This window comes from Eublepharis macularius, chromosome 1 (genome assembly GCF_028583425.1).
Source record: "Eublepharis macularius isolate TG4126 chromosome 1, MPM_Emac_v1.0, whole genome shotgun sequence".
NCBI lineage: Eukaryota > Metazoa > Chordata > Lepidosauria > Squamata > Eublepharidae > Eublepharis > Eublepharis macularius.
This window is the reverse complement of record NC_072790.1, coordinates 45,325,749-45,345,624: the sequence shown is the minus strand read 5'-3', so window position 1 is coordinate 45,345,624 and position 19,876 is coordinate 45,325,749. Positions and strand designations below refer to the sequence as shown.

The following is a 19,876-nucleotide window of genomic DNA, read 5'->3' as shown; positions in this document are numbered from 1 at the left end:
TCTCTCGAATGTCAGTTTTCAAAACATGGGAGCCCACTATATGCGTGCCGCCTTGGCTTAATTGTTCACTGCTAGCAATCAAAGGGTCAATTTGGATGGCGTGGGTCTCCTGGGTCCGGATCAGCAGGGAATAATTGCCTGGTTCGTGAGTCAAATTTACAAAGAGCAGCCCAAGCCGGTGAAATTTCTCTACTAGGGGCTTGGTTTGGCATTCGGGCGTCTGTTGAACCAGAATCCAATCGGGTGGGCCGTGTTTGGCTAGGCCTTCCTCTTTTACAATCCAGGTCAGGTTCTCCCAACGTTCTATAGCAAAGGAGAGAACTGCGCCTGAAGGGGGCGTGATAGTGACTGCTGCCGATTCAGTGGTAGTAGTGCCTAGTAGGATGGTCATTCTAAAGGGGTCTCCTGCCTTCCATACTGCGGCCGACACTAAAATAACTTCACAGTATGGTCCGAGAGCCTCAGTGACAAATGGCGAGGTTTCGAAATTGGCAGGGGTGGTATGTTTGTCTACCACCGGGACTGCGGTGGGGGCTGGCCTGATGCGGGGGAGGAACATACAAGGGATCGGGGCAAGTGGTGACACTGTGTCAGTAGGTGAATAGCATACTAATTCTTGGGACATGGTTTTCACTCCCACACATAAAATAACAAGCTCTGGGGGTCGGATCCACTGCTCTTCACAACTGCGGAAGTTTGTGCGATCCGTGGGGGTGGTCATATTAATCTGCTGCACAACCTTGCAGACCATCATCTCATTCCCTGCTAGTGTATTGATACATCTCCAGTGGGGGTAGGGCATTAATTTGGACGGGCGTCCCTCTATTAGGGGGCCTGCCAGCATGAGCAAACACAGAGTAGCCAGGTGCCTCATCTCCTGGCCTTCTTTTCCTTTCTGTAGTGAAAATATCCTGGGGGGACCTGCGGATATAAGTACAGGTTCCCTGAGTTTATTGCAGCAAAAAAATAAATGAAGTAAAGGGGGAAAAAGAAAAGGGAGAGCGTTTTTCTGCCAGCACTGTCTATTAAGCGGGGTTCGAACGAGAAGTCCCGGAGCACTAAGCGAGCCTTCCAGCTTGTTGCTCTGGGGAACTCCTGTGCGGGGGCTTCTTCCTATAGCATGTATATTTCAGGGGGAACGTCTTTGCGTCGAGCAAGGGTCGGCTGAACGTTAGGCGGGATTATGCAAACTCGCCCCAGGGGTCCCTGGGTGCCTAGGCTATGTGGCCTTCAGGTGCCCCTTGCTCGGTGGCGGGCTGCTTTTATTTTGCGGGCTGAGAGCTGTCGGTCCGGCTCGGCCTGGCCTTGCCGTTCTAAAAAGGAAAAAAAAAACTAGAGAGCGGTTTCCATTAACTGTAAGGGTTGCTGCAGACGGGGGCCCTCGTTTTAATTTTCAAAAATGGGCTTTCGTCATATGTTTGCAGGACTAGCAATTTTTGGAGGGACTCCCTCGGGAGGCCCCATTTTCTGGTTTTAAAAAAAAAAGGTACACCGGGCAAAAAGAAAAATGCACTGAGCACAAAAAGAAAAATACACTGAGCAAGAAGCATACGGGTGTGGGGTACTTTCGGGTTGCCCTCACTTGGAAGGCCTGGCATGGCTTCATTATAACTTCAATATGTCTCCCCCCCTTCTTTTCCCTTGTACGGTACGGGCAAGGGAAAAGATTACGTGGGGCGGGCGGCTGCTGGCGGAAAGGGCCGAAGTGGAGCCGAGGGCGCTCGGCGGCGTTTATCGAAAAGCGGCGGAGGCGGCCGAGATCTGCCGGCGCCACTGGGTCTGGGTTATTCGGGGGTCATCTTGGCGCGGGGGATCCTGGCTATGTAAATGAGGTACGCTGCCCCTTGTGCGTGGCGAACGCACCCCAATAACACATTCCAGAGGTAACATATTTACAAAATACTGGCGGGTCTTTTACCTTTGCACTAAAGCGTACTGACTGGTGGCGCCGTATAGCAACTCACCATGACGAATATGAACATTAGTAAAAGAGGGATGTTGGGCTATCTGGGGGTCCTTTTCCAGGGGAGGCACGGCCCTCAAAGCCAAAGCCGACCATCATGCGAAAGCGTGGGTCTGGCAGGTGAGACCCCGAATCTACGTAGATGCGGGATCTTCACCAGCACGGCGGGTGAAATGTTTTCAAACAAAGAAATCACCTTTTTTGGTGGTTTCAACGTTGGAAGACTGCATTCACTTTTGGGCTAAAGCCTCTCCAAACACTTTCACACACAGCAAATCTCTTTTGCCTGTGCAATTTTTTTCCGAACATGCGGCTTACAATCCAATTAAGAATCACTCTCGGTGGTGGTCCTATTTGGCTTTGATTGCCGTGTCTTCTCCTAAGGGTCCCAACTGTGGGGCCCGCCTAATGAGGTCAAAGAATAGAATTGGAAAAACTTTTAACATGTACACCGATATCTACATATTCTACTATTTCTTTTATTCTAAAGCTACAAAGGTCTGGTCTAAGGGGACACACGGTATCTCTGGCCCAGGGTGGAGGGATATCTGGCGAATCACTGGGCAGAGGGGGGCTGGACTGGTGGAGGTTCCCCCAGGGTCGTACACAGGAGGGGCGGTTTGCAGCGGCTTCCCTTTCCATTCTTTTAACTGAGAGGCATGAAAGTATTTTAGCCACGTTCCTCCTGTCCTTCTCTGGATGGCTACCTGATAGACAGCTGGGGAGACTCTTTTTGTGATAGGGACTGGGCCTTGCCACTTGGCTGCTAGTGAGTGCGCCTTTTGCGAAAACTTCCTGTACAGAACGAGCTGTCCTTCTTCCCACTGCCTGGGGTTCCTGACCCATCCCAATTTGCGGTCCATATCCTTCTGAGCTGTGCCCAACTTCTGGGCCACTTGCATGTGGACGGCGTGTATGGTTGAGAGCAGGTCCTGGACCCAAGCATCATTAATCACTACAGGCTGCATGTCGGAAGGGAGCTGCGTATCTAGCCAGAAGGCTTCCGGGAGTTGCATTCTTCGCCCTGTCATTACCATATGGGGTGTGAGCCCGTGAACTGCGGTAGTGCCTCTAATGGCCATTAGGATTATGGGGAGTTTTTCATCCCAGTCTCTCCCGGAGGAGCGAACCATCTTGCGGAGAGCCTCCTTGAGGGTCCGGTTGGTTCTTTCTATGGCGCCCGACGCTTGAGGGTGGCCGGCTATGTGGAACCGTTGCTGGATGCCTAGTGCTTTACAAAGCTCCTGTGTAACTTCTCCGATAAAGTGTGAGCCTAAATCGGAGTCCATGACTCGCACAATGCCCCATCTTGAAAAGACATTGTTGAACAGTAGTTTGGCTGTGGTGGCTGCATTGTTGCGCTTGCACGGAAACGCTTCGACCCATTTGCTAAAGGGGTCTATGACAGTGAGGCAGTAGCGATTGCCGCGAGCAGTGGGGGGAAGGGGGCCGATAAAGTCAATCTGTATGCGAGCCCAGGGTCCATCAATTCTCTGATGCTGGAGGGGAGCTCTAGGTCCGGTGGGGTCTGCATTAACCATAGCGCAGGACAGACAGTTGTCTACCCATTGCGCTACTTCGGTGCGCATGCCAGGCCACCAACCAACCTCTTTTACCCTTTCCAGAGTCAGATCCTTGCCTCGGTGTCCCTGCTCGTGGACAAACTGAATTAAGTCAGCCCTAACTTCCAATGGTACTACCCAATGGCGTTCGCCGGCTGCATCTACTGCCCAAACTATGCCTTCCTCTTCTCTGATCATGAGTCTTCCTGTCTGATCTCTCCCTGCGGTTAGGAGGTCAGTTATTTCTGGGTCAGATAGCTGTAGTTGCGCTAGGTCTAGTGTTCCCGTAGTGCCCTGAGCCTGGCTGCGGGCTTGTGCTCGAGTGGTGACAGGGTGTAAGGGGCAGTCGGTAGCTGGTTCCAGTGGGGGAGCACTTTCAGTGGCGGCTGCCTTGGCTGCAAGGTCTGCCTGGTCATTCCAATAAGCGGTCTCTGAGTTCGTCTTCTGGTGTCCCTTGACATGGGTCACCTGCGTTGGGCCTGAGCGAGACTGGAGGAGTGCTGCTACTTGCTGCCATAGCTGTAGGTGGGCTACGGGTTTCCCATCGCTGGCCCTCCACCCCTGATTTTGCCACACCGGGAGCCAGACCGTGGCGGCTTTGGCCGTCCAATCCGAGTCTGTATAAATGGCAAGTGGGCTTTCTGGGGGCTCAAACTCAAGCACCGCCAGAAGCGCTTGCACCTCAGCCGCTTGGCTGGAATGGGGACGGGCTGGACCTTTGAGGGTATGGGCGTCGCTCACTCGCACGGCGCCGTAGCCTGTCCGAGGGGAGCCTCCAACGTGAAAGGAGGAGCCGTCACAGAACCAGCATGTGAAGCCGTTCTGTCGGGCTTCCTCTAGCGGGACTCCCCAAGTGACTGGCCAGGCAACCTGCGGTGGCGGGTCCAGGGGGCACTCGTGCTCGGTCCCGGTTACCAATAGGCCATAGGGGGCTGGAGGCTCGGTGGTCTCCTTTTTAAATTCCACTCCGCGGTTGACTAGGGCCAGGGTCCACTGCGCTATGCGGGCGTTTGAAACTTGTCCGTCTTGTATTTTTCCCGACAGGATATATTTGAGAGGCGTGTGAGTGGTTTGAACTATTGTACGTGAACCTCCTATGATAAATTCCCAATGGGTCAGACTCCAAACTAGAGCAAGGCAAGTCTTTTCGCATGGGCTGAACTTGGTCTCTACTGCGGTTAGGTTGCGAGAGGCATAGGCTACTACTCTAGCGGTTCCCGCTTGCTGCTGGGTGAGCGTGGCTCCTATGCTCTTGTCTGATACTGCTAACTGAATAAAGAATGGCTGGGTGACATCTGGATGGGCTAGGGCCGGGGCTGCGGCCAGACTGCGCTTTAGCTCGGCTAAGGCTGTCTGTTGCTCCGGTCCCCACTCCCAGGGAGTGTTCTTCTTGAGGAGAGCATAAAGGGGGCGAGCTTTGTCTGCAAAGGACTCGATGAAGTCTCGGGAAAAGTTAAAAGTTCCTAGAAGGGCTCTGAGGGAGGGGACATCGGTGGGTGCAGGCAGCTTGGAAATGACCTCCATTCGCTGGGCGTCCGGGGTGCGACCCTCGGGTCCCAGGGTCAGACCCAGGTACTTGACGCTGGTCTGAACCAATTGGGCCTTTTCCCTGCTTGCCTTGAACCCAGTCTCGCGGAGGAGTTCCAGGACTTCCCTGGTGATTTGGCGGGCTAATTCTTCCGTGGGGGCGTGGACCAAAATGTCATCCACGTAGCTCAGTACATGGGGCCTCGAGGAGGGTTGGAGGCGTTCCCACATCTGGACTACATGGGCATGACAAATACTGGGGCTGGAGTGGAATCCCTGGGGTGTCCGCTTGAATGCGTATTGCTGGCCGCGGAAAGTGAACGCGAACTTGTACCAGCAAGACTCATGCAACCGGATGGAGTGGAAAGCATTGGCCAGGTCTATGACCGAGTAGAACCGGGACCCAGCGGCAATGGCCGTTAGGATCTCATTATACTTGGCCACAACCGGGGCAACTGGAGGGGTGGTGGCATTCAGGGCACGGAAGTCGACCGTCATTCTCCAGGTCACTCCATCTGCTTTCAGAACTGGCCACAATGGGGCGTTGCAGATGGACTGCATCGGGAGTATGACGTCCCACTCAAGGAGTCCTTCTATAGTCTTGGCTATCCCTGCCTCAGCTTCTGCTGGGTACTTGTACTGTCGTTGGGGAGGGGGGTCCTTTCCTTCAATCAGGACGCAGGCGCCCTTCACTATCCCACACTCGGCCTTGTCTGTCACCCACACTTCGGGAAAGTCCTGAACCCAGGGGTCTCCTGTGATGGGGGCGAGAGGAAGGGGGGCCTTGAGGGCTGCGCATCGATGGACTGCATTAACAAAGTCTGGGCCTCCCGGGATGCGCCACAGGAGCCCGTTCGCTAAGTCAATGGTCAGTCCCTCGGCACGGAAAAATGGCATGCCCAAAAGTCCATCGTCTTCTCCCCGGTTTGCGCATGCCGAAATCCGGGTGGTCAGGTTCCCAACGGAGAGGGGGATATCCTGCCAGACCGGGGATTCCTGCGTGCCGCCTCCAAAACCGGCGAGTTGCATGGTTGTGGGGGTCTGGGTGCCCTTCGTGACTAAGGTGGGCCGGAGTATGTTAAGTGAAGCTCCGGTATCTATGAGGAGAGTGGCAGGCTTCTTCTTTTCCCCGGGAGTCCCGATCCCTGCCTTCACTGTCGGTCTCCCCCATGTGTCCGGCTTTAGTTTGGCAACTATGCCCACGGAGGGAGACTGGGACTCGGGGCAACCCTATTCTGATCCTGCACCCTGATCGGTGGAAGCGGCGCTTCCTCTAAAGGGGTTGTTGGGGCTCGGGCGTTCCCGAACCGCAGCTATCGGGGGACTCGAGAAGGGAGGGTCTGGCGGCAAAGGGGGCGCCGACGGAGGTACTGGGGGCTGCTGCTGGTCTTCCCACTCCATGATCGCCTTCATTAGAACGGACGTGGGCTTTCCGTCGAAGAGCTCCATGTTCGCTCCAATGTTTTTGAGGCGCATCCATAGTTCCCAACGGAGGGAGTCCCTGGACTGGGGCGTGCTGCCGCGGTCCCGGTAGCCCTCGTGGTCGCCCTGCGATGCTCCCCAAGCATTAGACTGATCTGGAGGCGGGTAGACCTGATGGTGGTACGGGTGCGATGCTCGCGAGTGAGAAGGGGCTATGGGTGCATCCTGTAGTCGGGGCTCGTGGGGTCCTTGTTGGGAGGAGGAACTGTAACTCGGGGTAGGCGCAAAGGAAACTCCCGGACGGTAGTCCCTCGGTCCTCTTCCCCGGTTAAAGCTACTGCTCCTTCCCCTCAGGATTCCTCCCCTTGCCTCCGGATACGGGCTGCGTCCCTGTGGTCGGTACTGAGAGTGGGGGCCATGATTGGCGTAGGTAACTGCGCTAATCGGCTCGCTTTCCTTCCTACGAGAGGCCGGGGACTTCACATGGCGGATGGCGCCGGTCTCTCGCAACAGGCCAGCAATGCTCCTGATGCGGGATTCCAGCTCTCCCCATGTAATGCTCCCGGGCTCGACTCCTGCTAGGGCTAGGCGAGTGGTGCTGTTGAGTCCATCTATGACTGCCCTCCTGAATTCTAAGTCGTCGAAGTCCGGCATGTCGCTCAAATCTAAATCTACCTCGTCTGCTAGTTCGGCTAGGAGCTGTTTCCTGGCTAAATATGCCTCTGGATCCTCTCCGGGTTTTTGAGACTCTGCAATATACAGGGCCTTTAAACTCTTGGTGGGCCACAGGAAGGCACACAACTCTTTCATGGCACCATACTGACTGCGAGTGGCTAGTCTCCTGTTAGAAATGTATGCATTAAGAGAGGTGACTATTTCGGGGCTGGCACAATGGCGAGCCAGCTGAGCTACATCGGAGCCACTGGCGGAGGGCTGGGACATGGTCACGTGTGCAAACCATTGTATAGCTGAGTCTCGGTTCAGGGGTCCCATGCGGTCCGCTATGGCTTGGAGCTCATCGGGCCTCCAATTGCGGGTCTCCTTAACTATTCGGTCTGTCTTCCTGCCATCCTCGTCTGTGGAGATAATTTCTTTGGTAGCTATCGGATGGAGGGGCTGTGGAGCTTCCTCGGGCTGGGGCGAAGGGGGTGACCAGCTATCGGTACTACCTTCGGGGAGGGCCAAGAGGGCTGCGGGATGCACGGCTGAGATTACGGCCTGCTGCATCCCCAGGTGCTGCTTTAGGGCCTCTAGCTCCCTCTTACAGGCGGAGTGGTCTGCTGCGGCTATCTTTGCACCTTTCTGCTCTGCCATGAACTGGGCGGCATGGGTTAGCTTAGCGATTCTTTCCTGTCCCTCGATTACTGCGTGCTCAGCCATGTCGGCACGAGCGGTGGCCGCTTCAGCCTTGTGCTGGGCGTCCTGGAGGGCGGTAGTTAATCCTTGCTTTTCTAATATGAAATTGACGCGTTCAGCGCGCCACTCAACTGCCTTTTCCTCATGGTCTCTCTCCTGTTCGGTTAGTTTGGCCCTGAGACTCTGGATTTCTAGGTGCAGGGCGTCCTGTTCTCGCTTTGCTTTTTCCTCTAGCTCCTTCCTTTCTTTGTCTTGGGCCAGTCTGAGCCTCTCTATTTCCTGCTCACTATCTTCCTGCGCAATATGTAATTTATTTATCAGGGACACGCTGTCCTGTAAGGCAGTAAAAAGTGCCCAAGCTCCGTATCTGTCCTTCTTGCTCGACTTGGGCTTCTCTTTCTCACAAAAATCTTGGAAGGCACTTCTGACTATCTGGAGCGGGTCGGGTCCCTTAAAGGAACCGGCTTCCCAAGGGCAATCTCCCTTCTTAACTAGCCACTTCTCCAGGCGGGGCACGGTGGGGTTTGCCCGGTACATTTTTACTTTTCGTTTAAGGCTGACCTCGGGGGAGGTTAAAGAGTAGATCAGCGACACCAGGGGTGGGGCGATTAAAGCTGCTCAAGGGTTTTAACAACTTCTTCCTCTCTATGTTCCTTTTGGGAGGTTTATCCTTCCCTCAGGTCCTCAAGGGTTTTTACCAGGGGGTTTTAAGGTTCTACTTTTAGGGTTTACAGGGTATTTTAAGGGTCCTACCCTCGGTTCTTCTCCACCGGGGGAGAAGGGAAAATTCCTATTCCCGTTTCAAGCTTGCCTACAAGCCACGGGACCAGGAAACGTTTACTGGCTCAGAAGGTGCTCTCAAGCTCTCTAAGCCCAAGAGAAAAAACCGCTCAGTGCTTCCAAGCCTCTGCTCAGAAGCCAAAGCTCAGGGGTCTCCCAAGCCTCTGCTCGGAAAACCAAAGCTCAGGGGTCTCCCAAGCCTATGCGCTCAGAAAACCAAAAAGTGTTCCCAAGCCTCTGCTCGGAAACTGCAACTAAGGGGTCTCCTAAGCCTATGCTCAGGCAACCAGAAATGCTCCCAAGCCTCTGCTCAGGAACTGAAATGCTTCCAAGCCTCTGCTCGGAAGCTACAATGCTCTCAAGCTCTCTAAGCCCAAGAACTAAACTCAAAGTGTCCCCAGGCCTCGTGCTCAGAGACAAACGGTTAAACTGTCTCCAAGCCTCGACCAAAAGACTAAATGTGCTCAAGGACTGCCTCTGCAAGTCCCCAAGCAAAAGTGCCCAGGAGTAAAGCTACAATACTCCCAAGCGGAAAAAGCGCTCAAGAGTTCAAACAACTCCCAAGCAGGGTGCGCCCACGAGTCTGACTTAAAACTCGCAAGCGGAAAGGCGCCCAAGAGTCTAACTTAAAACTCTTAAGCACGGTGCGGCCGGCTGCCGCGGGGCTTCAGGAACCTGGCTTCAGATTCCCAAAGCTGAACTGACCAAACGGACTATCGATCCCTTCACGTTTCCTCCGGAGCGGGGATTGAAGCCTAAGTGCTGGCAGGAACGGGGGTTTGGACGGACTTAGGGGAGACGGGGGAGGGCGGAAAAGAATTTTATATGTGCTGCTTCAGGAAGTATATATGCGTATATATCTAGAGCCTACTTCTGGGATCCCACCCACATAGACGCGTTTAGGCGGCCCGGAAGGTGGCCAGGAACTTCACCAGTTCAGAGGTCCTCACCCACAGTACACCGGTTATAACGGCTGGAGGGCCTCGCGGTGCACCACAAAAGGCAAGTAGTCCAAAGCTGGCTGAAGGAGGAAATGGGGAAAAAGCCAACCCACAAGATAGAAATGCTCGCTAGAGCCACACACACTCACACTTTTAATTCCCTGAGCTAAATTGCGCTCTTTACACTGAGGTCTGGAAAATTTTCCTCTAAGTCAGTTCGCTGAAAACACGCGTGTCGACTCACGTGGATTCACACGAACTGGGTTATGCCCGCATTCTCCACCAGTAAACTGTTACCAGAACTGCTCTTTATTATAATGGGGAATTAGCTGTAGCAGTCTGTAACTATTAATATTAAGCGAGGATCATAACCTATGTTTACGGAGGTCCCGATCCCAGACACTCTAGTGAAAAAGAGGCAGACAAGGAGTAAGGTCCAAACACGTGTATTGAGTGTAGCGTAAGCCTAGCTTGCACAATCATACAAAGAACATACAAGGTCTAAGAAACATAGAGTATGAAATACAGAGACGTTCGCATTAGCTGGTTCCCAACGATGATAGGGGGAATACTCACTTATCCTGAAGCGAAGCAGAGACACAACAGCGAGGTGGCCCAATGCCAGCACTGGGACCACAGACGGACAGCAAGGAAGTCTGGATAGGAATGGCCTAAGCACCGAGTGGTCTGAGAGACCAGCTTAAATACCCCAAAACGTACCCTGGGGCTGGTGCTGTACTTGGTGGTTCTCACAGATTAAAACAAAGGGTCTAATGGGCTACTGAATGGCTTGGATGGGCCACTTTGGTAATCAGATTGTGATAAGTGACACCTCAGGAAGAGGGGACAAAAGAGGGAGGGGGAAATCCAAGTGGGCTGAAAGGATGTTCCAGCGGACAGGGCTTGTCCTGATGTCATCAGCTTCTGGAATGCGGAGGTTCCTTTGAGATGCATTCTCTAAGTGCTTGGGATGGTCAGCACTTAGCTCTTCTCCGGGGAGGCTCCTAAGATATGCAGAGCAGGGCGAGGGGCTCTCGCTGCGGACGTGGTGTGCCTGCTTCACCGAAATGGCTTCTCAAAGCAGTCTTCTTCCCAGGGTCTTCTGTCTGCCTGAGAACATGGATGCCGGCTGGGCATAGCTGGGGCTGGATAGCAGGCTGCCCGGTAGCGAGGGCAAGCTCGGGGACCGGCCCGCGGGAGGCTCCAGGCGGGAACTGACCAGGGAGCGCCTAGCCAGGCTCGCTGGAGGTTTCCCCGGCAGGCGCCCGGCTGCTAGCAGCGGCTTGGGCCCATATGAGGCAGGCTTCCATGGAGGCAGCGGGAACAACACTTTAAAACACAGTCCAGAACAGGGAACAGGCACGGTCCGTGGCAGATTGCAATGCAGGCACGGGGAACACAGTCCAAACACACACTGGGAAGTCCAGATACAGGTCAGGGCAGGGCTGCCCAGAAAAAGAGTCCTTTGTGCAGTTACCCAAACATGGAGTCAGTAAACTACACAGTCTATAGCAGAAGCAAGGTAATTGACACGCAGGCAGGAAACTGACACGTGTATCAGAGCACACACGTGCAAGGCAATCTTTGGTGTAGCAGTGAAACAGCAACGCAGGAAACTTTAGCACAGTTCATGGCAGGCTTCAAAGCAGGGGAGGGGGCCTACTTGGCAACATGTCAGCCTCCAGGTAGTAAATTCAAGGAGGAACCTACCAGCAAAAGTAACAAAGCGAGGTGAAAGCACACCAGTAGGAAAAATCAATTATAGAATGTATCAAAAATAATATAATGGAGTATCGACTCTCAAGGAACAGTCAAACCATCAATAACAAGAATCAAGTATAAATACAAAGACAGGTGCATACAAATCACGTGCACCCGTATATTGTACACGTAATGCAAGAAATTCAACAAGAAGAAATCCAAAAGGGAAGTCCAGAAAGTCCATATAACTGGGAAAAATCAGCCAAATCCAATGATGTAGTATTTTTCTTCTTCCAGGTGGAGCTGTAATCAAAGGCTGCCGCGAGGAAGCCCAAGGCGCCCACAGACAGTGCCAGCTGAATTCCGCTGTTTCGTATTTACCACGTCATCAGGGGCGACATATAACCACCTTAAACGGAAATTAATTCAAACTCTCAAATTACATATTCAAAGCAGTCAATTTCCAAACAGACACAGTGAGTCTTGCTCGGCGTCCTTACAGCAGCCAAGTCATTCTCCAGACCTGCTTTGAATATGTAATTTCCACCTGGAAGAAGAAAAATACTACATCATTGGATTTGACGGATTTTTCCCAATTACATGGACTTTCTGGACTTACCTTTTGGATGTCTTCCTGTTGAATTTCTTGCATTACGTGTACAATATATGGGTACACATGATTTGTATGCACCTCTATGCACAAATGATTTGTATGCACCTGTCTTTGTATTTATACTTGATTCTTGTTATTGATGGTTTGACTGTTCCTTGAGAGTCGATACTCCATTATATTATTTTTGATACATTCTATGATTGATTTTTCCTACTAGTGTGCTTTCACCTTGCTTAGCCTCCAGGTAGTGGCTGGAAATCTCCTAGAATTACAACTGGTCTCCAGGCCACAGAGATCAGTTCACCTGGAGAAAATGGCTACATTGGGTGGTGGAGTCTATGGAATTATGCCATGCCAAGGTCCTTTCCCTCCCCAAACCCCACCTTCTCCAGGTTTCATCCCCCAGATCTCCAGGCATTTCCCAACTTGGAGGTGGCAACCCTAGTTTCATAATAAAATGGTCAAGCTGAACTTGCGAGTATTATCAGAACTGTTGGGGCCCTCTTGCTACGGCTCATGGAGCAGTCTGTGTTCACAGCCCCTTTGCCTTCTCAAGGCCAACAATAAATCCAGCTGTATCTGCTGCCTTCCTAATCGAATTGACAAATGAGCAAAAAACTCAGTAATCCTAGAACTGTTGGGTCCGAGGCAATGTTGGGTCTGAGGCAACTAGATGTGTGCATGGCAGAGAGAAAGGGTATATAAAAAGGGTACGTTCAAACACAAGGCACAATTTTGAAAAAAAAAATATCTTAATAATTAGTGCTTTTGCACACAGCAATTCCCCGCCATAGTCACCGCAGGCACCAGAGCAGAACAGCAGCAACAGGACTTCCATCTGGACAGAAGCTTTTCCTTCTCTTCTCTGCCTCCATCCCCATGGAGTCCCCCCCCCCGTCCCCAGATAAAAGCATGACAGGTAGTAGAAATTTCATTTCAATTTAATTTATTTTTAAATACTGATACAGCTCATCCCAAGAAGAAGAAGAAAAATACTAAACAGCAGCATGCAGAAACTCAGGGGTGGGGAACATAGCTTGAGGTTAACCCCATCATGAGGTTTTGCTACTATTTTTATCTAACACTGGGTGTGTTGAGCGTTGCTTGCTTTGAGAGACAAGCTAATGTGAAAGGCCTTCTTTCTCCAGCAGGAGGGAGGAGTTGGCCACCAAAACTTGCCTCTAAGTGGATGGGAAAGTCCTAGGATAAGGGGAGGGGGCAAAGAAAGGGACAGAGTGAAAGAAATGAGTCAACATGAAAACAGAAAGTGCTTCTCACAAGGGTGCTCCTTGCAGAAGTGTGTTTATACAAATGGTTCTTCCCACAAGGTCAAAGAAGCGGTGGCGGGAGTGTTCTGTGCACTATCACAATAAGATCTGAACCAAACATTTCAGTAAAGTTAAACTGGGCAATCAGAAATCCTAAATTGAGTCTCAATGCCAATTCGGATGAAATATATTAGCACACAGATTGGGTTGTTACAAAGGGCCTTTTATGAGACGTCTTTGCCTTCAATTTACACAATCTGAACTGTGATCCTTCAGACTAGGAAAAAGCCTAGTCATGCCACAGCTAGATATTAACAGCAATCAAAACAATAAACAGGCCACAGGAGAGAGAGATTAAAACACACCTATGTCTTTTAAGAACCACAGCTGCACTCTGACTCTTTCCTCCAAGCTTTTTAGATCCATATATCAGTAATTATGTGTTCTCCCCACCACCACCCAAGATCTTAATCTTTGATAAAGATTTATTCTTCAGATCAACATTACAGCTATGGGCACTCACATGTCTCTACAATATGCCAACATTTTCATGGCTGACTTGGAGCAGTGCTATCTCAGCTCCCACCCACTAATCCCCCTCCTTGTATTTGAGATTTATTGAAGACGTATCATTTGGACACATGAGAAAGAAGCACTGCAGGAATTTCACCGGGCCTTCAGCAACCTTCACCCTACCATCAACCTGACCATGAATCAATCCAGATAGGAAATCCATTTGCTAGACACCACTGTACACATAAATGATGGATGCTTAAGAACCACCTTATACAGGAAACCTGCCGATCTACATGCCTTCAGTCACCATCATAAACACACCAAACAATCCATCGTCTACAGCCAAGCTCTGTGTTACAGCCACACTTATTCCAATCCCTCTGACAGAGGCCGTTTCCACACTACTCACCTTCAATCGGAACACCGCAGAACGTTGCGAACAAAACCCAGAAGATAGCATTTTCTTGCGCGAGCTTTGCACGACGTCGTGCAAAACTCGCACGAGAAAACGCTGTCTTCCGGGTTTTGTTTGCAACGTTCCGCGGCATTCCAATTGAAGGTGAGTAGTGTGGAAACAGCCAGAGATTCTCACCTGCAGGATCTACAACAGGCATTTTTGGAATTGCAATACTCACCTGATGTAGTAAGAAAACTGATCGACAAAGCCGGAATGATACCCAGGATTGGAACAGCCTACTTCACAATAGGCCCAAACAAAACAACAACAGAATGCCACTGGTGGTCACATACAGTTCTAAGCTCAAATCAGTTCAACGCATTATCAGTCACTTGGAAGGCAAACTCTTGCTTGCTCACAGACAGCCCCCTAAACTTAAATAATTTCTTACTCACAATAATGTACCTCTTCACATGGACACAGATTCTGGGACCAGGGCCTGCAACAAGCCAAGATGTATTCTGTCCTCATATTCACTCTGACAACATAATCTCTTGATCTAACAGCACCAGTTATACCAACTCAGGTTTATTCGCTTGTTCATCTTCCACTGTCATATATGCTATCAAGAGACAGCGATGCCCTTCCACTCCCCCCCTTTCCTTGATAAATTAGGGAAGTGGCAAGGAAGGGGGTAACACACATTGTAAACTGCTCTGAGTGTGGCATTAAGTTGTCCTGAAGGGCGGTATATAAATCAAATGTTATTGTTATTATTACATTGGACAAACAGGTCAGTCCTTACGCAAAAGAATAAATTGACATAAAACTGGCATTCAAAGTCACAAGACTCAAAAACCAGTGGGAGAACATTTCAGTCTTCCAGGACATTCCACTGCTGACTTAAAAGTGGCTGTCTTCAAAGAACCTTCAAGTACAGACTACAAGGTGAGATTGCTGATCTTGAGTTTGTTTACAAGTTCAGAACAATGGAAGCTCCAGGGCTGAATACAGATTTGGGATTCTTATCTCACTACAGATGCTAATTTTTGGTCTACTCAAGTGGCTTTGTACATTCACATTCTTTGCTGCACCCCATCTACCTCCTGACTAGGATATAAAGGCTCAGACACCTCCACTCCTCCTTGTAAATGAAGAAGGGAGCTTTAACTCTTGAAAGCTTATACCCTGAAAATCTCTAAGAGCTAAACTACAAGAGACGAATTACACGCGAAGGAGCACATGAAGGGAGTTGCAATGTTAGCCAGGAAGCTGAGTTTTAAAAGAAATCAGAAGGCTTTATCAATTTCCCCTCTGGACAGAGCCAGGGCAATCTCAGGTGGTTTATTTCCTCTTCCTCTCTCAGAAGGGGAGGTGAAACTGACAGAGACTTCAGAGGCAAAGAGGAAATTAACAAACCCTCTGAGCAGAGATCTCCCTGGCTCTGTAGAGAGGGGGAATTGACAAAGCCTTCCAATTTCTTTTAAAGCTCAACTTCCTGGCTAACATTGTGACTCCCTTCACATGCTCCTCCTCGTGTAATTCATCTCTTGTAGCTTGGCTCTAAGACTGTAATGGTCTCTAAGCTGCCTCTGGACTCAAATCTTACTGTCTCCTTAAATGTGTATACCCAAAGAGAATGATGGTCTCTCTTTCCTCTATGGATATGAGGAAACAGAAAACCCCAAACCCACAGCAGACAGTGGCTAGTAACAGTGTAGTATTTGCTTGTTTCTCCTCATCAACAGGCCTCACCCTTGCCATTTTCTGCTTCCCTTGTGTCTCTACTATAGAAACATAGAGCAGGAAGGCACCCCAGTGGTCACTGAGTCCAACCCCCCGCACAATGCAAGACATTCACAGCTACTTTCCCTCACTCATCTAATGATCTATGCCCAGAAAAGGGGGGGGGGGCACCAGGATCCCTGGGCCAATCTGGCCTGGAGGAAATTGCCCTGGGCATACAGGAAAGGGCCAAGAGAGCTGAGCACCAGCTCCTCCCTTCTTGCCCTTCCTCTCAGGATCTGCCTGTGGCCCGGTACAAGACAGAAAGCTGTCCGGAAAACAGATTTTTCCAGCTCTTTGCTTATGTTTTAATGAAGGTCTGGGAAACACAGGAACCTTTGTTGGCACCACAAGGCATTATCGTGACCCAAATAAGGAATCATTAGAAAGGATCACAACCATTTTATCAACTCATGATCCTTTTCCCCAACCCCAAACTTACTGTGTTTAGAATTTCTTAAAAGCTCAATTCCTGTATCCAAACCTTCTGTTGAAAATTAAAGGGATGTTTAGCTTTTGTGATCAAGGAGAGAGTGTTAATTTGTAAAGAAGCAGAATCATCATACTTTTAAAAAGGTGACAGCTCTGCTGTTGCGGAACAACTTTCCTGAGGGAATGAGACGATCTACGTCTATCTTGGAATTTCGGAGGGGCCTGTAAGATGGAAGTCTTTAGAAGAGCCTTCAGGTATTCTTAACAATAACTTTGTGGGCCTTGGGCTTCTTCTGATGGCTGTTATAATCTAATTTTAATCTGTTTTTAAGTATTACATTTCATATAATCTTTATTGATGTGTACCCGCCTTGGGATAAGAGTAGGTTCATAAATGTTTTAAAATAAAATAAAAAGCCAAGTAACAGTAGAATGTTTTTAAAAGCTTTACTAGCTTCAAAGATAATATAATAATGATTTCAGACAAAGCTGTAATCAGTGACAGTTTATTCAATATCAATTGGAAAAGGAAAAGCTGCCAGCCACCAATTTATTATTTTGAGATGCTTCTGAAGTTCTCCTGCAACACTGCCACAACATAAACCATCCACTAACTCCACCTGGTTTCTAGTGGTTTTAATCTGGTTTTATAAATGCCGTTAGCCACACAAACATGCCTTCCACAAATTAAAGTTGCAAATACAAGAAACCATATGCAGTTTAATTTCATGTATAAACTTTCCAAATCCCAATACTGTGGTAACAGAACAATGGGGGAAAAAATAGTTTTCCTTTCAGTGTATTTTACCCATCTTACCATTAGTGTAGACAAACATTGTAAAAAAAATGTCATTACTAGACTACAGCTGCAACCCACTTAGGAGTGTTTTTTTCTGAATATATGTACTTAGGATCACACAACATGTAAGGTAAGTCACTAAGCAAGAGATCTGTGACTGGATTCTTCCCCTCCCCCCCCTTTTTTTAACTTTAAAGCAGTGGTGTCCAAATGTGATAGTTGATGGTGGAAGATGGGTTTTAGCTCTTTTCCCATATTGTTTTCCTGTGACCTGTTCCCTTTATGGGGCTAATAGCAAGGGGGGGGGGTCAGATCAGGAAAACTATACAGGAAAGGAAACTCCCTTTCTTCAAGCACCGTTGTTCCAATCAAATTCAGAGCCACCCTGTGGATGCTTAAAACAAAAAATGGGAAATCCAATCACAGACATCCCACGTTACATGAAATTACAGACGAAAACTACATAATATTAACCTATTTTTTTCCTCCCATCAATTCAGCAAGTTTTTAATGATGTTACAGTTTAATTCTTAATGAATTCCTCCCAAGGGCTGGTTCAAACATTACCCTTTTGGAGTGGCATAGCCCTTTTACCTGTACCAAATTAGAAGAGATGTGAGAAACTATTTTGAGAAGGTCCAGAGTATCCTTTTGGAAATGATTCTTAGGCTAGCTTTCAACATCCACGAGCAGCCTGTGGCTGCTGTTAGGGGACAAACAATACTCTGTGTGAGGGGGGCTCCCTGGGGTTCAGTGGCAGGATTGTGGGAACTCACCACAAAATCCACATTTACAAATGGAAACGTTCAAAACCAGTGGGAGAACACTCCAATCTACCAGGACATTCCATCAAAGACTTAAAGGTCGCTGTAGTTCAACAGAAACCTTTCAAAAACAAAATCCAAGGGGAGGCTGCTGAATTGGAATTCATATGCAAATTTGACTCTGTCAAGCAGGGACTGAATAGGGACTATGAATGGTTATCACATTATCACAGGTAACAGATTTCCTTTACAGAGGCGGGGTCTGGGGGAGCCCAGTGGCGCCTGGCGTGGGCTTTCGGGGACCACAGTTCTCTTTGTCAGATGCATCTGACGGGGAGAGCTGTGGTTATCGAAGGCTTATACTACATAGGAATTGGATGGTCTAGCTGTTTTACTGCTGCAAACTAACATGGCAAACTCCTTTGAAGCCTCACCCAAGCCAACTGACCCCCACACCAAAAGGAGATGTTTACATTTACTAGCAAAGGAATGTTTTGGTTGCATCCTCCATGTCCCCCCCTAATTGCATCTTCTCTCTCCTCCCCTCCTCCCCCCTCCTCTTCTATATTTGACCAGTTTCTGTACCATGCATCTGATGAAGAGAACTTGATTCTCGAAAGCTTATGCTACAATAAAATTGGTTAGTCTTAAAGGTGCTACTGGACTCTTTTTGATTTCACATTTACAAATGTTACAGCTGCAATGCAGAATTTTTTCTGCAAACAGGTTAGTGTGTGGGTGTGTGTGTGACACTCCTTTACAGTGATGCCCATACTTGTATCTTTTATTTTTCTTGTCGCCAGGCCTTAATTATCTCCATTCAGTATCCCCCACAAGCCATACAGCAACTAGGCTGTTTTGTTAAATCCATACAGTGAACATGAGGCACAAGACGATTCAGTTTTACCCCCTCTCTCAAGGAAAAGCAGGGCAATATGAGAATCACAGGATGGGCCCCAAGTATGACAGGAGGAAGCAAGACAAAAAACAAAACCAGATTTTCAACACAATCCATACTCAGTGGAGGAAGAGGAACAGAGAGGGGTAGGGGAAGCCCAGAGGAGGGGTGGGGACACCGAGATCTAGAACTGGCCAGAAAATGCAAGAAGACACCCCCCCTTTTCATGCCCCCCCCCACTGTCATTCAACTTTTCTTCCAACTGGGGGAAAAAGAACAGCAACCTCTTTAATCCTTTTAGCAAGTCTTCCTCCAAATCGCAGTTGAAGTCGAGGTCATCATTGGGAGGGAGGGAGGGAGGCGGGGGCAGCAACAGGTGTCTTTCCCTCCCCACCCCCCAAGCCCAGGGCGCCAAACCTAGCAGCGTCTCCTTTGCGCATTTCCTTGGGTGTAAGCCTCAAAACCGAAATGCTGAGGGTGGTGATGAATGCGGCGGGGGGGGGGGGGGGCGAGAACCTGCGGCACAGGGAAGGCAGGGCAGGGTCCACCTCCCGCGGCTCCAGCGCGCCCTCAACCCGCCCTCTCCAGGCAGCCCCAACCCAAAGCCGCGCCGCAGGCCGGGCCCCGTCCGTCCTTCCCCCGCCCGTGCCCGCTCCCAGGCAGCGAGTCGCGGTCCGCGCTCCGTCCCCCCGCCTCGCCTCGCCTCCCTGCGCCCTCACCTGCTCCCTTCGCCTCCGCGCTGCAGACAACGGCTCGCTCAGCCATGCCCGGGCGGCGCTCGCTAGGATGACCCGACCCTGCTCGGGAGGAGGGGAGGGGAGAAGGCAGCCGGGCGGGCGGGCGGGACACTCCCTGGGAAGGCGCTTCTGCTTCTTCTTTCCCTTCTCTCGGTGTTTGTTGTCTGGGGGAGGCGCTGGCTGTCAGTCAGGGCGCGCTCGGCCCTGCCTCCTCCCTGCCGCAGACACCGCCTTGCCGAGCGGGCGCGCCACGCTCTGCCTCAGCGAGGGGTCGTTCCCGCGCTCCCCCGAACAACGAGGGTTTTAGCCCGGAATCTGGCTGCGTGGACTCGGCTGGGGCCCTCAGTGACAAGTCAAAACCGAGCCTCTGACGCCTCTCCCTGAAAACTGCTGCGGGGCCGCCGCGCGTTCTTGG

At 50.3% G+C, this 19,876-nt stretch overlaps 1 protein-coding gene across 2 annotated transcripts in view; it reads right to left on the bottom strand.

The window, feature by feature from the left end:
• Nucleotides 1-19,565, bottom strand: part of CYRIA (CYFIP related Rac1 interactor A) — a 104,049-nt gene extending 84,484 nt beyond the window's left edge. For both annotated transcript variants that reach the window (XM_054979628.1, XM_054979636.1), the window contains exon 1: nt 19,444-19,565. The gene's annotated coding sequence lies outside the window, so the exon portion shown is untranslated. The remainder of the gene's footprint in view (nt 1-19,443) is intronic.
• Nucleotides 19,566-19,876: the final 311 nt, after the last annotated feature.